We start from the raw sequence: 19,141 nt of genomic DNA on the forward strand, positions 1-19,141 counted from the left end.
GCACTTGCGTGAGCAGCAAGGAGGAAACAATGGCAAAAATAGAAGCGAATGCGTAAAGCAAAATATTCCATGGACAACATTTTGCATATTATCGCTGAATTGGACTCTGACTTGTCGGACTCCAGTTTTGATAAGTAATCGAAAATTAATATGATGTACCAGCATCAATTGATCAGTCCCCAGCTGATGGCGGTGCTGAAGAGGTTTATGTAGTTGACATGCCTATGGCAACATTGGCATAGGAGGACCACCACTTGCAATGACAAAATGTGCAAACCAGATTGTACTGCACTGCGACAAACTGGCAATCACAGCACACAGCAACAGACATTTTCTGTTGATTTCTGCTTTTCAGAAAACTGTGTGTTTTGGGAAAAAAAAATATTTAGCCTCAAGGAGTTAAAGAGTGACAACAATGCAGTTATACAGACAGACAATAACTTTGTATAATGTTAACGTTTACCCCCCAGGGTGGAATTGAAGAATCGCATAGTGTGATGGAGGAACGATCTCCTCAGTCTGTCAGTGGAGCAGGATGGTGACAGCAGTCTGTCGCTGAAGCTGCTCCTCTGTCTGGAGATGATCCTGTTTAGTGGATGCAGTGGATTCTCCATGATTGACAGGAGTCTGCTCAGCGCCCGTCGCTCTGCCACAGATGTCAGACTGTCCAGCTCCGTGCCTACAATAGAGCCTGCCTTCCTCACCAATTTGTCCAGGTGTGAGGCGTCCTTCTTCTTTATGCTACCTCCCCAGCACACCACTGCCTAGAAGAGGCCGTCTAGTAGAACATCTGCAGCATCTTATTGCAGATGTTGAAGGACGCCAGCCTTCTAAGGAAGTATAGTCGGCTCTGTCCTCTCTTACACAGAGCATCAGTATTGCCAGTCCAGTCTAATTTATCATCCAGCTGCACTCCCAGGTATTTATTGGTCTGTACCATCTGCACACAGTCACCTCTGATGATTATGGGGTCCATGAGGGGCCTGGGCCTCCTAAAATCCACCACCAGCTCCTTGGTTTTGCTGGTGTCCAGGTGTAGGTGGTTTGAGACGCACCATTTAACAAAGTCCTTGATGAGGATCCTATACTCCTCCTCCTGCCCACTCCTGATGCAGCCCACGATAGCAGTGTCGAAATTGATGGACAGTCGTGGCCAAACGTGTTGAGGACGACCCAAGTGTTGGTTTGCTGCTTCAGTGTTTTTAGATCTCTGTGTCAGATGTTTCTCTGGTGTACTGAAGTAGAATGACAAGCAGTTCAGAAGTTTCAAAAGCTTTTAGTGACAATGACATGAAGTTTATGCACAGAGTGTCCATATTTGCAGTGTTGGCCCTTCTTTCTTTTTCAAGACCTCTGCAATTTGCCCTGGCAGGCTGGCAATCAACTTCTGGGCCCAATCTTGACTGATGGCCGCCCATTCTTACTTAATCAGAATTGGTGGGTTTTTGTTTGCCCACCTGCCTCTTGAGGATTGACCACAAGATCTCAGTGGGGAGTTTCCTGGCTATGGACCCCAAATTTCAATGTTTTGTTCCTAAGCCAATTAGTTGTCACTTGTTGCCTTATGGCCCGGTGCTCCGTCATGCTGGATTGTTCGTTGTTGGTCACCAAACTGTTCTTGGATTGTTGGTAGAAGTTGCTCTCAGATGTTTTGCCCCCATTCTTTATTCCTAGCTATGTTCTGAGCACTGCACTGCCTTGGCTGACATGAATGGTCTCAGGATGCTTTACTGTTGGCACAGTGACACAGGACTGATGGTAGCGCAACTCACCTTTTCAAACAATCAGAAAGGGGATTCATCAGAGACAATGACTTGACCCCAGCAGACCTCAGCAGTCCAATCCCAGAATATCAGTCTGTCCCTGATGGCTTCTTTGCTGCCCTTGTTGACACCCAGTAGGCCATCCTCCACAAGTCTTCACCTCACACACACCTGCCTGCTGCTATTCCTGTGCCAGCTCTGCCCTGGAGGTGCCCACAGCTGAATCCACTTTAGGAGATCCTCCTGGCGCTTGCTGGCCTTTGTTGGGTGCTCTGAAACCTTCTTCACCTCTCTATTGTAACTCAATCAGCGTGACAGAGTGACCGCCAGCCTTGTCCTCGTCACTGTCACCTGTGTGAACGAGAGGATCACTGAGGTGACGTCAGCAGGTCTTTTGGTGGCAGGGCTGACATGCAGTAGTGTTATAGAATGACGTTCATTTTCATGGCAAAGAAGGACTTAGCAGTTCACTGCACTTCATCTGCTCACTCATCAGAACATTCTGGAGTCGATGCAAATTGCCATCTGTGGGAAGACAGCCCCCCGGGCACAGACAGACAGACACAAAATGTCCCAAAACACACACGTTTATTATAACAAACAGCACCACAATGCCTAAAACAACCAGTCTCTTCAGTCTCTCTCAATACTTCTGCCGCCTTTACTCCTCTCCTCCCAAGCTCCGTCTTCTTCCTCCCGACTCCAACTCGTCTACCTCTTTTATAACAACCCGGATGTGCACCAGGTGCTCTGTGACGATCTTCCTCCGCACTCCGGGTGTCCCTGGAATTCCTTCCGGCAGCACCTCCAAGTGTGGCAGAAGTGCTGCCATCCAGGGCTCCATAATCATTTGGACGCCCCCCCCCCCAGCGGCGACCACGGGCCCCAACAGGGACAAGCCTCCCAGCTCTGCCCCCGCGGCCCCCATGCAGACCAGGGCGACCGCCCTCTCGTGGCCCAGGGGAGGCACTGTCCATCTCGAGGACCTTCCAGGCGTCCCAGCAGGGTAGGGTCCCCAGACGTCTGCCACACAGCATACTTTGTGAAAATGTAACATTTGTGTCATTCTCAAAACGTTTGGCCACAACCTTGCAGTGCTTAACTCAGCAACACAATCTGGAGAGCAGTACACTAATTAACATGCGTGATGTGATTCAATTACTTTGTAAAGTACAGGCAGTCCTGGGGTTACGTACGAGACAGGAACAGTAGGTTTGTACTTAAGTTGAATTTGAATGTAAGTCGGAACATGTACAGTGCATCTGGAAAGTATTCACAGCGCATCACTTTTTCCACATTTTGTTATGTTCCAGCCTTATTCCAAAATGGATTAAGTTAATTTTTTCCTCACAATTCTACACACAACACCCCATAATGACAACAAGAAAAAATTTTACTTGAGATTTTTGCAAATTTATAAAAAATAAAAAAAACTGAGAAAGCACATGTACATAAGTATTCACAGCCTTTGCCATGAAGCTCCAAATTGAGCTCAGGTGCATCCTGTTTCCCCTGATCATCCTTGAGATGTTTCTGCAGCTTCATTGGAGTCCACCTGTGGTAAATTCAGTTGACTGGACATGATTTGGAAAGGCACACACCTGTCTATAGAAGGTCCCACAGTTGACAGTTCATGTCAGAGCACAAACCAAGCATGAAGTGAAAGGAATTGTCTGTAGACCTCCGAGACAGGATTGTCTCGAGGCACAAATCTGGGGAAGGTTACAGAAAAATTTCTGCTGCTTTGAAGGTCCCAATGAGCACAGTGGCCTCCATCATCCGTAAGTGGAAGAAGTTCGAAACCACCAGGACTCTTCCTAGAGCTGGCCGGCCATCTAAACTGAGCAATCGAGGGAGAAGGGCCTTAGTCAGGGAGGTGACCAAGAACCCGATGGTCACTCTGTCAGAGCTCCAGAGGTCCTCTGTGGAGAGAGGAGAACCTTCCAGAAGGAAAACCATCTCTGCAGCAATCCACCAATCAGGCCTGTATGGTAGAGTGGCCAGACGGAAGCCACTCCTTAGTAAAAGGCACATGGCAGCCCACCTGGAGTTTGCCAAAAGGCACCTGAAGGACTCTCACAACATGAGAAAGTAAATTCTCTGGTCTGATGAGACAAAGATTGAACTCTTTGGTGTGAATGCCAGGCGTCACGTTTGGAGGAAACCAGGCACCACTCATCACCAGGCCAATACCATCCCTACAGTGAAGCATGGTGGTGGTGGCAGCATCATGCTGTGGGGATGTTTTTCAGTGGCAGGGACTGGGAGACTAGTCAGGATAAAGGGAAGATGACTGCAGGAATGTACAGAGACATCCTGGATGAAAACCTGCTCCAGAGCGCTCTTGACCTCAGACTGGGGCGACGGTTCATCTTTCAGCAGGACAACAACCCTAAGCACACAGCCAAGATATCAAAGGAGTGGCTTCAGGACAACTCTGTGAATGTCCTTGAGTGGCCAGGCCAGAGCCCAGACTTGAATCTGATTGAACATCTCTGGAGAGATCTTAAAATGGCTGAGCACCGACGCTTCCCATCCAACCTGATGGAGCTTGAGAGGTGCTGCAAAGAGGAATGGGCGAAACTGGCCAAGGATAGGTGTGCCAAGCTTGTGGCATCATATTCAAAAAGACTTGAGGCTGGAATTGCTGCCAAAGGGACATCGACAAAGTATTGAGCAAAGGCTGGGAATACTTATGGACATGGGATTTCTTCGTTGTTTTATTTTTAATAAATTTGTAAAAATCTCAAGTAAACTTTTTTCACGTTGTCATTATGGGGTGTTGTGTGTAGAATTCCAAGGAAAAAAATGAATTTAATTCGTTTTGGAATAAGGCTGTAACATAACAAAATGTGGAAAAAGTGATGCGCTGTGAATACTTTCTGGATGGACTGTATAATTGTTAAATTTGAATCCTGCTCTGTGTGTGCACCTGGCATGTGTCTGAGTCTCATATCCTTCTGTAGCTTATGCCTAAAAGCTGACACTATTATTTTATTATTCACTATGATAAAATGTATTTCTTGTCCTTTACATAACCCCTTAAGAGAAGTGCTATATTTATGGCATAACTTTTCCCTTACAATACTGTTTCCTGTCTTGTACCAAGCTGGATCATAATATATATATATATATAGACTGGTCATTAAGCCTGTTACAATAACGGGCGCTAGAACAGTAGTGCATAAACATTAGTAGGAACAGTCTATATTAAATGGCAAGGGACTTTGACCTCATTCTTTTTGTTGGTCATATTTTTCTTTCTTTCAGTCTTTCTTTTGTTGATGTTTACTTGCTGAGCTGACCGTTCTTCGTGGGCTGCCGCCGTGTATTGTGTGTCTTTAATTTTCTGTGACAGTAATACTGTCTTGTACGTCCGCTGGCTTGTACGTCCGTAATATCCCTTTAATCTCCTCTGACAGTAATACTGGCTTGTATGTGGCTGTAATATGCGTCCCTGTATTGTGTACCTTTAATTCCCTCTCGCAGTAATACTGGTTTGTATTTCTGTTAAACGCCTCTAACTTTCTGTGACAGTAATATCGCGCACCACACCGTGCCCCGCGCATGCGCACTTCACCAGAAGACACACACACACGGACACCTGGACGCACACAGGGATTTTATTAAAGAGGATAGGCCATTGTTCTTTTTCTCTTTCCTTTTAAAGTGTTCACACAGCTCCCAAAAACTAAAAATGAAAAACATACATTCAAAAAGTCACGTACATCCTAAACAAACAGGACTATCAATCAAGTTGTGCATGTCCTGTTAGCGACTAGGTGTAACCAATCATGTTAAAAGTTTTCTGAATTTGTAATGAATTCCTTTTAAAGAATAGTGACCTAATCAATGAATTGTATAAATATAGCACTGAGGACATTTTTTCCTTTGCAGCAATGTGACTAGCATGTGGCTAACATGTAATACACTTGTTACCTCTTCGAAGATTTAGATAAAGAATAACGATTGACGCTTTCTCCTGCCTGTGTTTTATTGCTTAAATCAGGGCATTCCAGTGTTGTGGGGGGTGCCTGTGTGTATTAAATTTTCTTCCACAACTGTACATAGAAGAGAGGAGAATCCATCCATTGTGACAGATAGGGGGCGCTGTCGTCCCCTTGAACCCTCAGACAGCATGTTCTGACAGCAGGTAAAAGTCCAAAGATAAATTTATTATAATCACAATGTGCACAAAGCACCCTCCACTCCACAATACTCAATCTTAATACATAATTCGCCAGCCTCCTCACTCACTCACTCACTCACGTCTGTCCAAAGCCGAATGCGCAGTTGCCCGAAAAACCTTACGAGACCGACATCGCAGCAGGTGTCGGATTTATGGCTGCAAAAATTCAAAGAGAAAGGCGACTTTGATTAAAGCTCTAGAGGCCTGAAAGGCGATTTCGACTACAGCTCGAGGCCTAATTACGCATTCTGATTCAATTACGCATTCATTCAATACACCTACAGTGGTGTGAAAAACTATTTGCCCCCTTCCTGATTTCTTATTCTTTTGCATGTTTGTCACACAAAATTTTTCTGATCATCAAACACATTTAACCATTAGTCAAATATAACACAAGTAAACACAAAATGCAGTTTTTAAATGATGGTTTTTATTATTTAGGGAGAAAAAAAATCCAAACCTACATGGCCCTGTGTGAAAAAGTAATTGCCCCCTTGTTAAAAAATAACCTAACTGTGGTGTATCACACCTGAGTTCAGTTTCCGTAGCAACCCCCAGGCCTGATTACTGCCACACCTGTTTCAATCAAGAAATCACTTAAATAGGAGCTGCCTGACACAGAGAAGTAGACCAAAAGCACCTCAAAAGCGAGACATCATGCCAAGATCCAAAGAAATTCAGGAACAAATGAGAACAGAAGTAATTGAGATCTATCAGTCTGGTAAAGGTTATAAAGCCATTTCTAAAGCTTTGGGACTCCAGCGAACCACAGTGAGAGCCATTATCCACAAATGGCAAAAACATGGAACAGTGGTGAACCTTCCCAGGAGTGGCCGGCTGACCAAAATTACCCCAAGAGCGCAGAGACGACTCATCTGAGAGGTCACAAAAGACCCCAGGACAACGTCTAAAGAACTGCAGGCCTCACTTGCCTCAATTAAGGTCAGTGTTCACGACTCCACCATAAGAAAGAGACTGGGCAAAAACGGCCTGCATGGCAGATTTCCAAGACGCAAACCACTGTTAAGCAAAAAGAACATTAGGGCTCGTCTCAATTTTGCTAAGAAACATCTCAATGATTGCCAAGACTTTTGGGAAAATACCTTGTGGACTGATGAGACAAAAGTTGAACTTTTTGGAAGGCAAATGTCCCGTTACATCTGGCGTAAAAGGAACACAGCATTTCAGAAAAAGAACATCATACCAACAGTAAAATATGGTGGTGGTAGTGTGATGGTCTGGGGTTGTTTTGCTGCTTCAGGACCTGGAAGGCTTGCTGTGATAGATGGAACCATGAATTCTACTGTCTACCAAAAAATCCTGAAGGAGAATGTCCGGCCATCTGTTCGTCAACTCAAGCTGAAGCGATCTTGGGTGCTGCAACAGGACAATGACCCAAAACACACCAGCAAATCCACCTCTGAATGGCTGAAGAAAAACAAAATGAAGACTTTGGAGTGGCCTAGTCAAAGTCCTGACCTGAATCCAATTGAGATGCTATGGCATGACCTTAAAAAGGCGGTTCATGCTAGAAAACCCTCAAATAAAGCTGAATTACAACAATTTTGCAAAGATGAGTGGGCCAAAATTCCTCCAGAGCGCTGAAAAAGACTCATTGCAAGTTATCGCAAACGCTTGATTGCAGTTATTGCTGCTAAGGGTGGCCCAACCAGTTATTAGGTTCAGGGGGCAATTACTTTTTCACACAGGGCCATGTAGGTTTGGATTTTTTTTTCTCCCTAAATAATAAAAACCACCATTTACAAACTGCATTTTGTGTTTACTTGTGTTATATTTGACTAATGGTTAAATGTGTTTGATGATCAGAAACATTTTGTGTGACAAACATGCAAAAGAATAAGAAATCAGGAAGGGGGCAAATAGTTTTTCACACCACTGTATATCAGGTTTGTGGTGCTTATACTTATTACTATTCCACTCCTGCCCTGTTTCATCTTACGTTGTCGTAACGGGCTCTTTGTCTAGTATATCAATAATCACAACTATACACTAAACTATAGAGGAATCCCTCGCTATATCGCGGTTCACTTTTCGCAGATTCACGACTTCGCGGATTTTATATGTAAGCATATCTAAATATATTACGCGGATTTTTCGCTGCTTCGCGGGTTTCTGCGGACAATGGGTCTTTTTACTTCTGGTATTTGCTTCCTCAGTTGGGTTGCCCAGTTGATTTCATACAAGAGATGCTACTGGCGGATGGCTGAGAAGCTACCCAATCAGAGCACGCAGTTAAGTTCCTGTGTGCTGCTGATTGGCTCAGCGACAGAGTGCTGCATTAACCAGGAAGTCTCATCTCACTCATTCAGCATTAACGTGCTACTGCTTCAGGGGCCGTGTCCAAGCGCCAACAGAAGATACAAATGATTGCAGAAAAGGTAAAAGTTTTGGATATGTTGAAGGAAGGGAACAGCTACACCGCTGCAGGACACCATCACAGCATCAATGAGTCCACGATTCTTTTTATTTAAAAAGGAGGAAAAGCATATAAGATCTACGGCCGCAGTGTCCTTTAACCAGGGCGCAAAACGAGTTGCAAGTGGACGTGATAAGGCAGTAGTCTGGATGGAATCTGCTTTAGGAATCTTTGCAACAAGGTCGATGACGTCATGACCGCCTACAAGCTGCTACGTGTACTTCGCTATACAGTAAGTGTAAACTTATCTACCGATTTCATATTGCTTAGCAGTTGTCCCTGTTATTAATAGAGTAAAGGATGGGTTGTAAACAATACAGGGAGGGTTTAAAAACGTCCAAATACACGTTAAATAATTAAATAAATATGGTGTCCCTACTTCGCGGAAATTCAGTTATCGCGGTCGGCCTTGGAGCCTATCTCCCGCGATAAGTGAGGGATTACTGTACACTAATTACACTAATCAATCCTCCACTCCCAGCAGCTCAGTCACCCTTCCTCCCAACTCGGCTCACTGCTGGGATCTCCCACAGTCCTTTTAAACTCCTTGAAAACTCCTTCTTTTCTTCAGCCCGGAAGTATATAATTTCTTCCATTCCCGTGACTGGAAATTACTTCCGGGCTATATGGAAAGTACAAGTCGTTGGGCCTCCCTGCAGCGTCCCCTGGTGGCCCCTATGGTATCCAGCAGGGCTGTGAAGAAGAACACTCTGTGTTCCTCTATTATGTACGGTACCGGTATAACTTGCCTGTACCGCCAAATCAATCATTACGGGAGGCTCCGACCAAACCGCCACAGGTACTCCTCTACCTTTTTTAAAGGCGCTTCGGCCGCTGCTCCCAGCTCCTCCATGATCTTCTTTATTGTTGACACAATCTGTAAGAAACTGTGCACGGGCTGATGTAATTTCTCCAGCTCGCGCACGTCCATATTATTATTTAAATCGGCCGAAAGGCAGGTTCGAGCCATCATTAGCCCTACCCTACCATGGACTCCAACGTCCATGATGCCCTGCTGGAATTCGGGGCCCCTCCATGTTGCAGAGGGATAAACTGCCCGGCCATATATCACACCATGTAGCCCCCTTCTCCAGGGCAGAACTCTACCCTGGGTGGCCAGCCAGTCACTTGTGCCCTCTTTACATTACATGATAAACCCACAGAGGTTTCTTGCACTTATCTAGTCTTCCCCAACTGCCATCTCATAACTGTGAATTCTACCTCAGGAGTCATCAGTCGACTTGCCTTATCGGGGTGACTGGCAGCGAAGAAGAGGAGGAAGAAGAAGAAGTATGGTGTTCTTTACTCAACTGCACCCCCATCGACCTGCTCATTCGGTGACCTTGTGTTTCTTCTCCCATCCCTGAGCTGCCGCGCTCGAGAAACGGCACCACCGTCACAGCTCGGCTGATAAAGACAGATTTTTTTTTCACCTCCCGCTGCCTTCCAAATCCCAGATGTTTGGGGACAGCTTACCATCTCAGCGAATTCTGGGGGAAAAAAAATAAACCGTTTCAGCCGGAATCAGCACTTTCAAAGGGAATGTCTGCTGAGCAGTGAGGAAGGCTGAGCGAGCAGCTTGGCAGCTTGACAGCAGAAGTGTCGTGGAAAAGCTGAGTGGCTTCGGACACCTGCCTGGGAAAAATGAGAACATTGTCCCCTGTCACCTCAGCTTCCCCAGGGCTTTTTAGACGCATGCCACTGGGGCCATTTACAGCACAACTGCCAAGGACACTGGCCTTGTGGGCCAAAGTCCTCGATTCTAGACAAAAGATTTGGAGGAAGAATCCTAGAAATGGTCACATACATATACTGTACATTAAAGGAATAGAATAGAACGGTAAGGACTGTGTATCCAGTCCCTCACAGCAATCTGATTGGTCAGTCTGACTTTGGTGTGATTGGTCAGTCTGACTTTGGAGGGATTGGTCAGTCTGACTTTGGTGACGCGATGAAATGAGAGTGTGAGACCCACGAGAAGGAGTAAAGGCATATGAGGCACGCTGAGAGTCACCTTCAAAGTCGGGGAAATATAAAACCTGACAGGAGGTGACAAAGGTGCCTCGGAAATAATGACAGAGTCTGAGAGTCAAACAGCGCTTGAGAAAGGGAGTGCTGGTGAACAGACATTCACACACACACAGATAAAGAGGAAAGGTGCCGAAGGTACACGCAGGGCAAGAGCTAAGGAACATTTTGGTTTTAATTGTTCTATTATCTGTCTGGGAATAGGGTGTCATTTCAGGACATTGCATCATTGTGGTGGCAGCTCTACCTACTTTGCCACCGTGTAGCCTTTTGTTACATTACTGGTGTTGTTCCTATCTTGATCCCAGTCCTTGCTCCAGCCCTCTGTGACCCTGCTCGGGATAACGTGAGTTTAGAAGATGGATGGATGGATGGATGGATAATATAATAAAGGGGTGGCATGGTGGCACAGCTGCCACACAGTAAGGGATTGGGGTTCACATCTTGGGTGTTCCTAGCATGGAATTTGCTTGATCAGGTGCTTCGTCAGGTGCTCTGGTTTCCTCCCACAGTCCAAAGACATGCATGTTAACTAAATTGGCCTTAGTGTGTGGATGTATGTGTACCCGGCACGTGATGCACTGGCACCCTGTCTAGGGATTGTTCCTGCCCTGCGTACAGTGATTGATGAGATATCCTATAGGAGGTTGCCCTGGATTAGCAGGTTATTAACATGGATGTATGGGTGGATGGATGGATAATTTAACATAACAAAGGGCTGCATGGCAGCACAGTCAGTAGGGCTGCCACCACACCGATGCAATGTCCTGAATTTAGATCCAATTCCCTGTAGCTGGCACATTCTCCCTGTGCCTGGGTTGGTTGTCCTGCAAGTATTCCAGGTTTGCTCCCATTATCTCCACCATTGTAAAGTTTTATTTGACTGACAATCCCAAATTGGCACCTTTGTAAGTCTGTGTGTATACTGTAGTATGTTATTGGACCCTGTAATGGAGCTGTGCCCTCTTCATTGGAGTAAGCAGGATTGAGAAGGCTATTAATAATAAAATAAAATGGCACTCTACACCAGCATAAGGCTGGATGCCAGTCCATCACAAGGCCCATTACATTAAACAGTAATATATTACAGAGGCCATTTTATTATATTATATTATATTATCCATCCATCCATCCATTATCCAACCCGCTATATCCTAACTACAGGGTCACGGGGGTCTGCTGGAGCCAATCCCAGCCAACACAGGGCGCAAGGCAGGAAACAAACCCCAGGCAAGGTGCCAGAATGGAAATCTGCAGCCACTGCGGCCCTCCAGGACCGGAGTTTGAGACCACTGCTCTATACAATATTCTTAAGATCTCAAGAAATGAGCACCTCAATAAACATGCTATTCTTGATAAATTTCAGTCGGGTTTTAGAACAAATCACAGCACAGAAACTGCACTCGTTAAAGTAGTAAATGACTTGCAGGTAAATGCAGACAGAGGCCATTTATCTGTTCTCATCCTCTTAGATTTGAGTGCCGCATTTGACACCATTGATCATAATATTCTTAAGAATCGCCTTAGTCAATGGGTGGGCCTCTCAGCCAGTGTCTTAAATTGGTTTGAATCCTACCTGGCAGGGAGAAACTTCTTTGTTAGTTGTGGTAATTATAACTCAAAGACACATGATATTCTATATGGTGTTCCACAAGGCTCTATCCTGGGTCCGCTGCTCTTCTCAATCTACATGCTTCAATGAGGTCAGATTATCTCGGGACATAACGTGAGCTACCACAGCTATGCTGATGACACACAGCTGTATTTATCAATAGCACCCGATGACCCCGAATCTCTTGATTCGCTAACACAATGTCTAACCTGTATCTCAGAATGGATGAATAGTAACTTTCTCAAATTAAATAAAGAGAAAACCAAAATCTTAATGATTGGCAATAATGGATACAATGAGGCTATTAGAAATAAACTTGATGCATTAGGATTAAAAGTCAAAATGGAGGTAAAAAGCTTAGGGGTAACCGTTGACTGTAATCTGAATTTTAAATCGCATATTAATCAGATCAATAGGACAGCATTTTTTCACTTAAGAAACATAGCAAAAGTTAGACCTCTTATATCATTGAAAGATGCAGAGAAATTAGTTCATGTGTTTGTTTTCAGTCGGCTAGATTACTGTAACACACTCCTCTCAGGACTACCCAAAAAAGACATCAATCGTTTGCAACTAGTGCAGAATGCAGCTGCTAGAATCCTTACCAGGAAAAGAAAATCCGAACACATTTCTCCAGTTTTGATGTCACTACACTGGTTACCTGTGTCATTCAGGATTGACTTTAAAATTCTGCTTATGGTTTATAAAGCCTTAAATAATCTCGCCCCATCTTATATATCGGAATGTCTGACGTCTTATATTCCAAATCGTAACCTCAGATCCTCAACTGAGTGTCTCCTTAGAATTCCAAGAGCAAAACTTAAAAGAAGTGGTGAGGCGGCCTTCTGCTGTTATGCACCTAAAATCTGGAATAGCCTGCCAGTAGGAATTCGCCAGGCTAATACAGTGGAGTACTTTAAAAAACTGCTAAAAACACATTACTTTAACATGGCCTTCTCATAACTTCACTGTAATTTAATCCTGAAACTCTGTATATCCAATTCATTATAATAACTATTCATTCGAAATCTGTACTAACCCCTACTCTCTCTTCTGTTTCCTTTTCCGGTGTCCTTTTGGTGGTGGCTTGCGCCACCACCATCTACCCAAAGCACCATGATGTTCCAACAATGATGGATGGATTAAAAGCCAGAAGTCTGTATGACCATCAGCATCAAGTGACTCCATGAGAACCCTAACTACAAAGAGGACTATTTCATTTATGTTAGGTAGAATGCCCAGAGGGGACTGGGTGGTCTCGTGGCCTGGAACCCCTACAGATTTAATTTTTTTCTCCAGCCATCTGGAGTTTTTTTTTTGTTTTTTCTGTCCACCCTGGCCATCGGACCTTACTCCTTTCTATGTTAACTAATGTTATCTTATTTTAATTTTGTATTTTGTCTTTTATTTTTCTTTTCTTCATTATGTAAAGCACTTTGAGCTACTTTTTGTATGAAAATGTGCTATAGAAATAAATGTTGTTGTTGTTGTTATTGATCTGACCGTATTTGACAGGTTTTGGTCTTGTCACGTCTGGACCACTGTAACTCACTGCTGGCAGGAGGACTGGCATGGGTCAACAGGCTTCTGCAGATGATTCGGATTGTAGTGGCAGGTCTGGTGTTCACCCACCCACATGTCACTCCTCTTTTCTGATCACTTCATTGGCTCCCTATTAAGTTCAAACCCTCAATGCTTGCCTACAGATTACTCAATGAGTCAGCACCTGAGTTTATGGAGGCACTTAGGAGGTCCTGGACTTCCTTCTCAGCCCCTCAGGTCTGCTGGCGATGCATGGTGTCAAATCTCAACCCAGATTCTTTTCACGTGTAGCTCCTCGCTGGAGGAATGAGCCGCCCACCTCCATTCATTTAAGAAGAGTTGAAAGACCTTCCCCGGATATCTCTTTAATTGATAATGGCATTGTTAGGTTCTTGTCACTAAGGAAAGGTTAACTAGTCTTGTGTTGTTCTGTGGAACACTCCTCGCTTGTGATGGTCAATTCTGAACCCTTTTTCTTGTCACTCTTATTCCCAGATAGTCTACAGATTGAGGCTTACCTGGTTATGTTGACGTCAGTTGTAAGTCGCTTTGGATAGAAGCGTCTGCTGAGCGAGTGAACGCAAATGAGTGCTGGTGCAGACCACTGAGCCAGAAGCGACTGCAGGTCTGACAGACAGAGGATGACTGAGTGACATGGCTGTATGAGACTTCGCTCGCTGTGGGGCCGCAGTCCCTGCTCACTTAGCAGCTTTTCACCTACTTCAGTAACCCATCAATCACTCCCTTTCTGACTCATCTGTTTGTAAATCCTGACTGAGCGGTTGCAATTCCCTTGGATTTGGCAGAATTGATTCTCAGTATGAAGCCAGCCAGCGTGTGACATTAGCTCAGATTCTCTCTCTCCCTGGTGGATTAAACAGGTGGAACAAATCTGTGGGGATGGCCTACTAGCAGCGACCCAGAAGGACGCCATCTTTATCATCCCTCACCCTCCCAAACTCTGCTCAGACACCCCTTGAAGGTTGTAGCTGACGAGATGATTAGGATACGAGAAGAACGTTAAAATGACAGAACGCTACTCTATCAAGAGACGGCCCATTAAGTAAAAGAAGAGAAAAGTGACGACAGTGTCACACACGTGCGGATAGGAGAAAGCTAAAGGGCCTGAGTAACGGTAATTCCATGCCAGATCAGGGGGCGGTGAGGTGCACTAACTGTCTTTCTCAATCCCTTGCAGACCATTCTCAAAAAATCCTGCATGGTTTCCGGCACCTTTGATGACGTCACTTTTGGTCCTGATGGCATCACTTCCGGTCCCGGCCCCGATGATCTCAATTCCTCCAATGGCCTTTAAAGCCGCCATCTTGCCTCCACATCTTCACTTCTGTCATCTCACAATTATTTCAATTACCTTTTGCAGCCAAGGCATATTATATTATTATATTATATTATTCTCCCACCCATAATTACAGCAGCCCAGGTAAGCAGAGAGCTGAGGAGACTTCGTGCCAGCAAAGCAGTGGGTCCAGATGGAGTATCGCCACGACTGCTGAAGGCCTGTGCGTTGGAGCTGGGAGTCCTCTACAGCACATCTTCAACCTGAGCCTGGAATTGGGGAGAGTCCAGAGGGTTTGGAAAACACCTTGCATCACCCCAGTCTGTCCCAAAGGTATCACGGTTTAGTGAGCTGAATGACTTCCGGCCTGTCGCCCTGACGTCACATGTGATGAAGACCATGGAGAGGCTGCTGCTTCACCACCTGAGACCACAGGTTCACCACACCCTCGACCCTCTGCAGTTCGCATACCAGGAGAAGGTGGAGTGGAGGATGCCATCATCTACATGCTACACCAATCCCTCTCCCACTTGGACAGAGGCAGTGGTGCAGTAAGAATTATGTTTCTGGACTTTCTCTAGCGCCTTCAACACCATCCAACCTCTGCTCCTTAGGGACAAGCTGACATAGATGGGAGTAGATTCATACCTGGTGGCATGGATCGTGGAGTATCTTACAGACAGACCTCAGTATGTGCGTCTCGGGACCTGCACGTCTGACATTGTGGTCAGCAGCACAGGAGGAGCCACAGGGGACTGTACTTTCTCCGGTCCTGTTCAGCCTATATACATCAGACTTCCAATACAACTCGGGAGTCCTGCCACGTGCAAAAGTTCGCTGACGACACTGCTATCGTGGCTGCATCAGGAGTGGGCAGGAGGAGGAGTATAGGGACCTAATCAAGGACTTTGTTAAATGGTGCGACTCAAACCACCCTACACCTGAACACCAGCAAAACCAAGGAGCTGGTGGTTGGATTTTAGGAGGCCCAGGCGCCTCATGGACCCCGTGATCATCACAGGTGACTGTGTGCAGATGGTGAGACCTATAAATACCTGGGAGTGCAGCTGGATGATAAACTGACTGGACTGCCAATACTGATGGCTCTGTGCAAGAAAGGACAGAGCCGATTATACTTCCATAGAAGACTGGCGTCCTTCAACATCTGCAATAAAGATGCTGCAGATGTTCTATCAGACAGTTTGCGGCGAGCGCCCTCTTCTACGCGGTGGTGTGCTGGGGAGGCAGCATTAAGAAGAAAGAACGCCTCATGCCTGGGAACAAACTGGTGAGGGAAGGCTAGGCTCCATTGTAGTGCACAGATGCTGGACAGTTTGACATCTGTGGCAGAGCGACGGGCGCTGAGCAGGCCCCTGTCAATCATGGAGAATCCACTGCATCCACCTGAACAGGATCATCTCCAGACAGAGGATCAACTTCAGCGACAGACTGCTGTCACCGTCCTGCTCCACTGACAGACTGAGAAGATCGTTCCTCCCCCAAACTATGCGACTCTTCAATTCCACCCCGGTGGGGGGGGGTAAACGTTAACATTATATAAAGATATTGTCTGTTTTTACCGGCATTGTTATCAATCTTTAATTTAAGATTCTTTTTTGTATCAGTAAGGTGCTGCTGGAGTATGTGAATTTCCCCTTGGGATTAATAAAGTATCTATCTATCTATCTATCTATCTATCTATCTATCTATCTATCTATCTATCTATCTATCTATCTATCTATCTATCTATCTATCTATCTATCTATCTATCTATCTATCTACTATCTATCTATCTATCTATCTATCTATCTATCTATCTATCTATATCTATCTATCTCTTCTCTGGACCCCTCCAGACCCTTCATTCCCTCATTCGTTTTCCCACTACTTATCAGGGGCCAGTTTGCAGGGGGCAACAGTCTTTCCCCAGCCACACTTGCCAGCTCAAACGATCCCAGGCCATCGAGCTCTGGGTGTTCCCTGGGGTCTCCTCCAGGCTGATCGTCCCTGTAAAACCTCCACAGGGAGGCACCCACCCGTATCAGATGTAGGAGCCACCTCAGTTGGCTCCTCTCAATGTGGAGGGTCAGCAGCTCTACTTCGAGCCTATCCTGAATGTCTCTGCTTCTCACCCCATCTCTAAGGGCAAGGAGCACAGACACCCTTCATTCAATACTTTATGAAAGACCCTTTGGCAGTAATTCCATCTTTGAGTCTTCTTGGGTCTCTGCTGCCTTTACATACCTGGATTTGAGCAGTTGATCTGGCATTCTCCCTGGCAGATCCTCTCAAACTGCAGTATGTTTAGATGGCTAGCCGTCTGTGAACGGCCATCGTTCAGGTCTCTCGCGTACATGGTTCTGTGGGTGGTGGGCTTTGGCTGGGCTCCTCAAGGACCTTCAGAGACTTGGTCCCAAAGCCACTCCAACATTGTCTTGACCTGTATGTTTCAGGTCACTGTTGTGCTGAAAGGTGAACTGCCTCTCCGGTCTGAGAGGCCATACATTCTGGAGGACCTTCATGGACCTCTCAGTATTTGGCTTGGCTAGCATGAGTCCTTCCCACAATTCTGACCAGTCCCCCCTGTCCATGCACCCTCCTACCAGCATACTTCACTGTAGGGATGGGATTAGGCAGAGGAGGAGTGTTATCAATCTGACACCACAGAACTGCAAAGGGGTGAGCGCTCCTCAAAGCCCACAAAACATATCTCACCCAAGGAAAGCCCTGACCCAGGAAAATGGAGATAAGCTTTTAACTATAAAAATAGTTTCAAAAGTTCATAATATCTCACCAGGGGGAGAACCATGCACTCTGGCTGGAGCAGATACTACGAGTTCCCACTAGGAATCTTTTTAAATTAGATTTATTACCAAAAAAATGAGAATGACAGAAGGAACACTGCAAAAAGAGGCCAAACAAGACAAAAACGAGTTCCCTAAAAAGGCAAATCAGAGTAAGCAAGTCCCAAACCCTAAACAGGAAATCGAAATCTGTCAAAAGCCCAAGAAGATCCAAAGAACAAGAATAAACAATGAGAGGAGAACTCACCAATGCCAGCGCATACAATGAACCTCAGAGGGACTGCAAATCCAGGGAGCCTTTATTGGGCTGGGAGCCGTCCATCAATGGAGATTGACAGGTGGACCCGCCCCCTTGGGGAACCACCCACAAAACATGAGGCACAAGGCCAAGCAAAGATCCACACATACAGTAGAGACCAAACAATTAAGAAAACTGACAAAACATACATCTTTACAAAAATAATAAACATAAATAACAGTATTAACATTAATGAATGAAATGACATAAAAAGAAATATAAACCTAAGCTGCTGCTGAGTGCACTCTGACTTAAACCTAACAATGAGCAGTTAGGACTGAAGCCTTCCTGGCACTTCATTATGCAAAGACTTGTGGGAATCTGAAATAAACTACTGTGACGCGGAGGTGAAGGAGAAACCTCGGGGACTTTTATGAAGTTTCCGGATGAGATATCAGGGCAGCGTAGCTATTAGCTAAACAAACAAGCGGCAAATGCACTGAATGGTCTCCTCTCATTTGTCAAATTCAGTGAAAACCAGACATAGTGCTTGGAGGTCTGCCCAAAAAGTTCAATTTTGTCTCATCAGACCAGAGAATCTTTTTCCTCAGTTCTCAGAGTTTCTTTACATGTTGTTTGGCAAATTCCCAGTGGGCTGTCATATCCCTTTTTGCTCAAGAGGGGCTTTTGTCTAGTCACTGTACCATAAATGCCTGATTAATAAGAGTGCTCGTCCTTCCAACAGGTTCTCCCATCTCAGTGCGGGGCTTCTGAAGCTCTCTGACCACCTCCCTAGCCAAGACCCTTCTTGCCTGTAGGAAGAATCCAAACTCCTTCCATGTCACAATTATTGAGGCCACTGTGCTCTTGGAAACACTCAAAGCTTAACAAATGGCTTGATCTCCTTGCTCTGATCTTTGCCTCCCCACATTTTCATCACGGAGGTCTACAGAGAGATCCTTGGACTTCATGGCTTGGTTTTTGTCCTGACACACAGTGCAGATTGTGGGACCTTCAATAATACACAGACACACATGCGCCTTTCTAAACAACTCAGTGGGCCACAGGTGGACTCCAGTCAAGTTCTAGAAACATCTCAAGGGGAATTAAAGCAAACAGGACACAGGTGAGCACCACTGGAGGGCTACAGCAAAGGGTCGGAATACTTACAAGAAAATATGAAAATTTCAGTTTGATTATTAACAAATTTGCAAACTTTTCTGCAAACGTG

This window comes from Erpetoichthys calabaricus, chromosome 3, assembly GCF_900747795.2.
Source record: "Erpetoichthys calabaricus chromosome 3, fErpCal1.3, whole genome shotgun sequence".
NCBI lineage: Eukaryota > Metazoa > Chordata > Cladistia > Polypteriformes > Polypteridae > Erpetoichthys > Erpetoichthys calabaricus.